Raw genomic sequence first — 8,209 nt, 5'->3', positions numbered from 1 at the left:
ATTTTCCGGAGCTTCTTCTTCTTTTTCACTAAGGTCGTCGCCCGCTGCCGCTGCCGCCGGTTGCCGGCCGCCGCCGGACGTTGGCCGTCGGTCGCCGGCCACCGCCGCCGGACGTTGGCCGTCGTTGCGCCGGCCGTCGCGCCGCGCCGTGTTTGGCCGCCGGACACCGCCGGGCCGACAGCCGGACGCTGCCGCGGTCAGCCGGCGAAAAATATTTTCCGAAACTTTTTCATATTGGTCGCCGAACACCGGAAAATTATGTTCCGGGAAAACATTTTCCAGGAAAATGACTTCCGGGAAAATATTTTCCTAAAGGAGAATATTTTCCGCCAAACGAACGGAGCCTAAAAATCTTTCAATCTTATCTCTCTTTTTGCTCCTCCCCCTTTTTTTTTTTCTTTTAAAAATAATTCCCAATTATATACATACATACATACATACATACATATATACATGTGTATTTTCGGTCGAGTAATTATATAAAATATTTATAATTTTTTCTCGTATATTTTCCCCAACCAAAAAACAAAAACACTCAAGAATATAATAGCGACAAACAGCTCCTCGAGCTTTGCATTGCATTTGCATTGGCGCGACCGCTGGCGCTGACTGACTTAGGGTTTTTGAGTAACAGTCAAAATCAATTCAGCGCTCTCCGCCATCCATCTACCTGTCCAAAGTCGCGTGCTTTCTCGCTCTGCGCCAACATCGAGAGGGGGGGAAAGATTTGGGCCGGGAGGATCATCGGCCGGCGAGCTGCGCGGGGATGGAGGATTACGGAGGCCAGAGCCATTACGAGGAAGACAACCCGTTCGCCTTCGACGGCGAGGAGGGAATCTACGAAGATCAGCGACTCCCGCAGTACCAACATCAGCATCAACATCAGCAGCAGCAACAGCAGCAGCAGCAGCAGCAGCAGCAGACGGAGCGGCGATATGTCGGACGCGAGGTGGACTCGTTCGGCGGCGGCGACGGCGACGAAACCGACCGGAGGCGTCCGGTGGAACACCGCGACTCTTCTTCGAGGTTAGCTTGTTCGGGTTTCGAGGGCTTGTCTGGTTCGGATTCTGTGGAGTTTTGTGCTAATTGGGGAATTTCGAAGCTGGGCGCACTTGGGGTTTTTATTGAGCTATTACAAGATGACGCGATGTTGCCGGATGAAGAATAATTCTGGGTTTTTTTTTTTATTTGGCCCGCTTCTTGTGATAGGAAACTCTTCGTTGGAGGCATTTCATGGGAGACTACTGAAGGTATGTCGAGCGTTTCGCCACTGAATTTGTCATGGATTACTTTGGACGTGAAGCGTGTTCTTGGAAATTCTATTGTTGATTAGGATAAATTGGGGGGGTTCAAACTGTTTAATGCTAAGTGTCGCGAATCCGGCTAGTGGCATAAGGATCATAATTCGTAACTACTAAACGTTGCTTGCTACTCCGTATCATTACCTGCCGGCAATCAATATGTTTTAGGAAGTTTGAATTCTTCTGTCTTAGGGGAATGTCTAGAAGTCCCATGAAGTGGATAATAGGAAGTATCCAAATCATCTTCGGTCCTCATTGTAGATTTCAATTTGTGCTTGCGCACTGTCCTTTCCAGAGCAGTGAAATGTTGATGATTATTCTTGGCTGCTCTGAGAGATCCTTATCTTCCGATGTGTCTCGCCAACTTCTCAACACTTGATCTGTGATCTATATAGTTTTGATAATCGGCATAATCCCTGTCTATGTCCTCTTATCCTATAATTAAATTCGACGAGTAATTACACGAATTACTGTCTTTTTTCGATTTGATTTTGATGCTAAAGAGATCTTCTGCTCATCTATTTGGATACTTTCCCGTCTTCTGTTCCTCGCTGAATGCATACCTCTGGCTTCAGCAACGGCGTCACTCCTCAAACATGGCATGCACACGTCAGTAATAACCTATAATTGCAAGGGCTAGTACTTGTGCACCTAAACATGTTTCAGGATTGAGACGGGGGGTTATAGGTGCATTAGGAGTGGATGCAATATTGAACAGGATATTTAATCATGAAAAACGTAAACATGTTTTCAGTACTGCCAAGTTGTAATGTTGACCATGTCGTCTGTTCAAATATAGATAAGTACCAATACACTGTTCAACCTTGTAGCATTTTGTGTATTTTTTTTTCAGACAGATTCACTAATTATTTTAGCAAGTATGGAGAAATTGCTGACTCTGTGATTATGACGGACAAGTATTCTGGAAGGCCTCGAGGTTTTGGATTTGTCACATTTGCTGATTCATCAGTTGCTGATAAGGTTTTGGAGGAATGCCACGTCATAGACGGTAGAGAGGTAATATTCTCTGTCCCAGTCAATTTTTCTACTGCGCAAAACAACTTCCTTGTCATGTTAGAGCTTTCTTGGATGTTGTATCATGTCAGGTAGAAGTGAAGAGAACGATCCCCCGGGAGGATATGGAAGGAAAATCGGCGTTAAGGACAAAAAAAATCTTTGTCGGTGGACTCCCAGCATTCCTGAGTGAAGGTGGCATATCCTGCATTTGATTTTGTCTCTCTGAGACACGAGAATTTATCAGTTGACACCGTGCTTTACTATTGCAGATGAGTTGAAGGAGTACTTCTCTTTCTATGGTGGCATAGTTGAGCATCAGATAATGCTAGACCACGCGACTGGACGGTCTAGAGGCTTTGGGTTTGTCACATTTGCTGAAGAAGATGCTGTTGAAAGGATAATATCAGAAGGCAAAGTGCATGAACTTGGAGGGAAACAGGTGAGTTATAATTCCTAACTGGGAGGAAACTTCCTCCTCCTGTTCATCGGAGATGAGCAGCTTCTGACGTAGCTCCGACCATAATGCTTAGGTTGAAATTAAGAAGGCTGAACCAAAAAGGGGAGGTAGTGACTACAGTGGAAGCCAATCCAAATTCAGAGGCAGTTTCAACAACAGTGCGGGTGGTTATGCTAAAGAATATTATCCAGGAGATGGGTTTGGTGGGAAAGTAGGCAGAAATTTCGGCGGGAGTTATGGAGGTTTTGACGGTTATGGAGGCTATGGAAGTTATATTGGAAGCTACGGTGGAAGCTCGGCTGCATTCTATGGTGGATATGGTTATGGCTATGGTTTTGGGGGCACAATGTATGGTGGCGGCGCTTATGGAGGCAGCAGCAGCTATGGTGCCCCTAGTGGTTATGGCGTGAGTGGTTTTTATGCTGGTAATAGAGGCTATGGAAGAGGCGGTGGCAGTGGCAGCGGCAGTATCCATGGCAGTGGTAAGGGATATGGCTATAATTCCGCCACAAATGGGGCTGCAATGGCCGAAAGGTACCATCCCTATGGGAGATGATATTTTTACTGGCTTGTGTAGTGTCATTTGGAGATGGAAGCAATGCACACGGAACGGAGGGACGTGTGTCCCTCGCAGTTAGGGCTTGTTACTTTATTAACACGTCTCCTGTGCATAATAGCATAGTCAATCCACAGGGCACCTTGTAATTATCAGACGGATTGAGATGTGTCGTTTAATCTGTGATTCAGGATGAATATGAGCCTGTTTATTTGGACATTCTTTACCTTCTGCTATATCAGTGGCTTAATCTGAATCACCCCTGTAGATAGTTATTACACAGGTGATCCTTCCTTGTTCTTTTAGAGGGTAATTATGGGAAAAACGTTGTTTCGGTTTTTCAATCCGAAAAACAGATATTGCTCCTTGAAACAAAGTTGGCATGATCTCTGATGACGCACGCCCTTTTTCAACAAGGGTTACGAATATTCATTATCTCAAGACGGATTCTGTGTGAAGAGTGGTTATACCAAATTTTGTCGATGGACAGCAGGAAAACTGTAAAGACAACATTGTCTTCAAAAATAGAAAATAAAAAAATCTTTAAGAAGCAAGGTAATGTCAATATTGCAGGTATCTTTTGCTGGATACAAACTTTACCATTTGTACCGTATGGAGTGATGCAGCTATAAACAAGTGCGGGTACGAGTGTCTGAACAATCGGGCGTACCTCAGATGTACCGTATAACGTTAGGATGTGTCGTCGTAATTAAGTATAAAAAGGTCCTAAAATTGATTTATGGTATTTTGATGAATTGTGGTATTCACGTGTAAAACAATTGTAAAAAAAGTGTGAGCAAGGCACTTTTTCGAGTTAAATAACGCTCTTTTAGGCACACTGTTACAATATGTCCCTGTCTTCTCGAGTTAAACGTCAGAAGGTAGCTTCATCCTCTTTTAGGCACACTGTTACAATATGTCCCTGTCTTCTCGAGTTAAACGTCAGAAGGTAGCTTCATCCCTTTCGTTCTTTTTTTAAATTTATTACATGTCATCTGAACTAACAAGATAAAGAGGAAAAAAAAAACTAACAAGATAAATACTTCTGTATATGTTATGCCTATACTATATCATTATACTAGTGAAGATATGATAATGTAAACGATATGGAGCAAGAGGTAAGAATGGTGGCTTGCACGATAAAACTTGTCAGGGTTTAAGTTTCTTCAAAATCTGGAACTCCACGATGACAAGTTGTCTTTGGCAACTTTTAGAGTTCCGAAAGCGATACAGTTCATGATGCGACCTCGCTTCGGATTAGACTAAAGCGACATCAAATTCTAATAAAAGCTCCATTGCCTAACGAAGTCCCACACAAGCCGCCGAGTCAAATTTTTAGCGGCTATCTTGGATGAAACTGTAATAAAAGATATTTTTGGATCACTGATATAAGTTTAGGGTATTAGTTACATTAAAAAAAAGTTCGGAGTATTGGTGTTGTATTGTAAAATACTAAGCTTTTTTGTTGAAATTTTCTTAAGCTGTGTAAGATCCACATCAGCTCCGTGAATTTGCGGTTATCCATGCAAGATGCCATATTGGATTGTAATGGTTGTCTAGTACAAAACTGTGATGGAATGTATTTTTGAATCATCATCACAAGTTTTGGGGTTTTGCTGGCACGAAAAAATGTTTTGGGATATTGATGTCGTAGCCGGCAAAGTTTAGACATGTACAAAATGTTATTTTTTCGATAAAAAAAAAAGAGTGATATTTTCCTCCAATGATTGGAGGAATTTCAACGATTGGTTACAAACATGGACATCAATCATGATAATGTGTTTTTTTTTTATTGCAGGTAGATAATTTCTATAACATGTAACCACCAATTAAAACGGTGGGTATAAGAATTTTTTCGAAAATTGCATTCTTAAATTAATTAAAAACATGAGAATTTCGATCAGTCATGTTCATTTAGGATTTTCGAGAAAGTATTATCCATGTGCCATATAAGTTTTAAAAAAACATTTACTCCTCAAATTGAGTGAGACTCGCCATTATTATAAATAGGACTCACCATACTTTAATAATTAAGCTATATTTTAAGGCTATGTCTCTTCATTTGATTGGCAGGGTACAAATCATGAACGTTATTTATGTGCAAACTCGACAAAATACGAATGCAAGTGACCTCACAAAGCGATGACTTCAATGCACGCACCCAACTTACGAAATAGTTTTCCCGATTTTTCTCAATAATGTAACTTTTGGCTAGAGAGTGTTTCTTTTTATCCCGACCCATGTTAGATTGTAGTTCAACATTAACAATTCCCAGTTCCAATCTATTCAATAAGGACAGACCCTGCTGCGTTTGGTCGTCCGGATTTCTAGTCATGATAGGATTGAATAAGATAGGATATGAAATTCAAGGATTTTGCCATATTCTATCAACTGTTTGATGAATCGTAGAAATAAAGTCGGATATTTTCATATATTATCACGTCTATTGTTTATTATTTTGCTACATATCAATATAAATGAATTTGAAAATGCACAAACGAATATTGTAAAAATCTCTCCTAATGCACGGTCAAATCTAGTAAGAGAATAAAATTATAATCATTCACTTTTGTGATTACGAAAAGTATAGTATTTGGACTTCTTCGCTACTTTTGTGAAATTTCGACGTGAACCACAAAATTATATAGGAGTTTCGAGAATTAGAAAGATTCTTTTCATATTTGAATTTGTTTATTAAAATCTGGGTTTTTCTACCTCATTTTTACTTACTCAATTTTTTTATTTTTCCATCTCTTTTTTTATTTTTTTATTCCCTTCCATCAGTCCTTTATAAAAATTTTATCGACTTATAAACTATACTATTATACCTAAAATATGTAATAATATAGATATTAAATATATATTATAAAGTAGAAAGAAATTCAATTATATAAATAATATAGGAATATATAAAAACGAAAATTATTTTTTTGACATTCTAAATTATCTTTTCAATATTATAACTAAAATATTTTTTTATATTTAAATATTAATTTATTTTTATTATTTAAAAAGTTTGTTTCGAGAAAAATAGCTTTTGTACCATAAACACGAGAAATCCTATCCACCATTATCCCACCTCCCCCCTGGAATAATTTTATCCAGGCTATATCCCTCGTATATCCGGCTTTATCCTGTCTTGAGTAGGAACCAAACATAGGATAGAATAAATGTTATCCTATCCTAAAGTTTATTCTAGCTACCAAACGCAACCTAGCAAGGGCATCCGAGAAGCGTCGTACCGCAACTTGGATGGAGGAGCAGCTCCAAGCACGCATCCAAGCGTGGTGATATGAAAACTCAAGAGTTGGCTAATTGCCACAAGCTTGAGAACCAAATAAAAGCCCTAAAGACTACCATAACAAGAAGACTCATGCTTCCTCGAATTCAAAACCTAAAAATCTATTTGTATCATCTCCTGTGACAAAGGACCTACACAGATCTTCTACTATCTTTTTTCACTCGAATACCAGCATCAACATCATTCCAATGCTCCGGACAAGCCAACCACCAAGAAATCTAAGCAATAGCACCTATGAACATGACAATAAATAGTCCGGCGAGGAGTATGTGATGTGGCTATTGAGGCCGGTTCTCCCTCTCTACCAACTATATGGTGGGCTTGATAAACTCCATCTGGTCTTTCATGGCCTCCACCTTTGCATACCTCTGCATAAAGCGCCGCACCAGCATGACGAAGCTGATAAAGTGGGCACCGGCAATCATGAACACGAGTAGCAAGAGCATCCAAGAAGCGTTGCAGTGCAACTTGGATGGAGGAGCAACTCCTAGCACGCATCTAAGCGTGGTGATATGAAAACTCAGAGTTGGTCCAATTATTGCCACAAGCTTGAGAACCAAATAAAAGCTCTAAAGACTACCATAACAAGAAGACTCCATGCTTCCTCAAATTCAAAACCTAAAAATCTATTTGTATCATCTCCTATGGCAAAGGAGCTACACAGATCTTCTACTATCTTTTTTTGCTGACTTTAGCCACCGTGAAACAGTTTATTCCAGAGTGCTTGAATGCCGACATCAACATCATTCCAACGCTCCGGACAAGCCAACCACCAAGAAATCCAAGCAATAGCACCTATGAACATGACAATAAATAGTTCGGCGAGGAGTATTTGATGTGGCTCTTGCGGCCGGTTCTCCCTCTCTACCAACTGTGTGGTGGGCTTGACAAGCTCCAGCTTGTCCTTCATGGCCTCTACCTCTGCATACATAAAGCGCCGCACCAGCATGATGAAGCTGATGAAGTGGGCACCGGCAACCATGAACACGAGTAGCAAGGGCATCCAAGAAGCGTCGTAGTGCAACTTAATTGGATAGAGGGGCAACTCCCAGCACCCATCCAAGCGTGGTGATGTGAAAACTCAAGAGTTGGCCGAACTATTGCCATAAGCGATCATTGAAGTCTCTAAAAACTCGGTCTTCGTTTGGAGTTCTCCCCTCTCGGAAAAAGTGCATTAGTCGCCATCGAAGTGGAAATGAGAAGAAGGAGAAGAGGCTGAGGAGGAAAGGAGGATGTGGATAGAGAGGGTCGGAGGTAGAAGAGAAAAATAAAGAGTGAGTGACTCTGAGCAGAGGAGAATAAAAGGAGACAGACATGAATGCAATCGCAACATTGTAAATTTTATGGTCTAGAGTTAATCTCAATATCTTTTCATACGATTATTTAAGTATCATCACTTCTAAAATCCAAAGAGTAAAGGCTTATATCAATCACGTTGTTTATTTTGGCCATCTATGGTGTACATAACTTTGACAAATCAATAGTGTTTTATGCAATCATATTTATATAAAATGATAATTGCTCACATAGTAAGTCAAATTTATGAAGTCATAATAAATACAAAATATATCTTTTGA

General features: G+C 40.4%; 1 pseudogene; it reads left to right on the top strand.

Annotated features, from left to right (window-relative positions):
• Positions 1 to 598: 598 nt before the first annotated feature.
• LOC130140673 (heterogeneous nuclear ribonucleoprotein 1-like) lies at positions 599 to 3,550 on the top strand (annotated as a pseudogene).
• The last annotated feature ends 4,659 nt before the right edge of the window (positions 3,551 to 8,209 follow it).

This window comes from Syzygium oleosum, unplaced genomic scaffold (assembly GCF_021117445.2).
Source record: "Syzygium oleosum isolate NSW1041296 unplaced genomic scaffold, Sole_v2.1 Sole_v2.20, whole genome shotgun sequence".
NCBI classification, from domain to species: domain Eukaryota; kingdom Viridiplantae; phylum Streptophyta; class Magnoliopsida; order Myrtales; family Myrtaceae; genus Syzygium; species Syzygium oleosum.
This window is presented reverse-complemented; position numbering and strand designations above follow the sequence as displayed.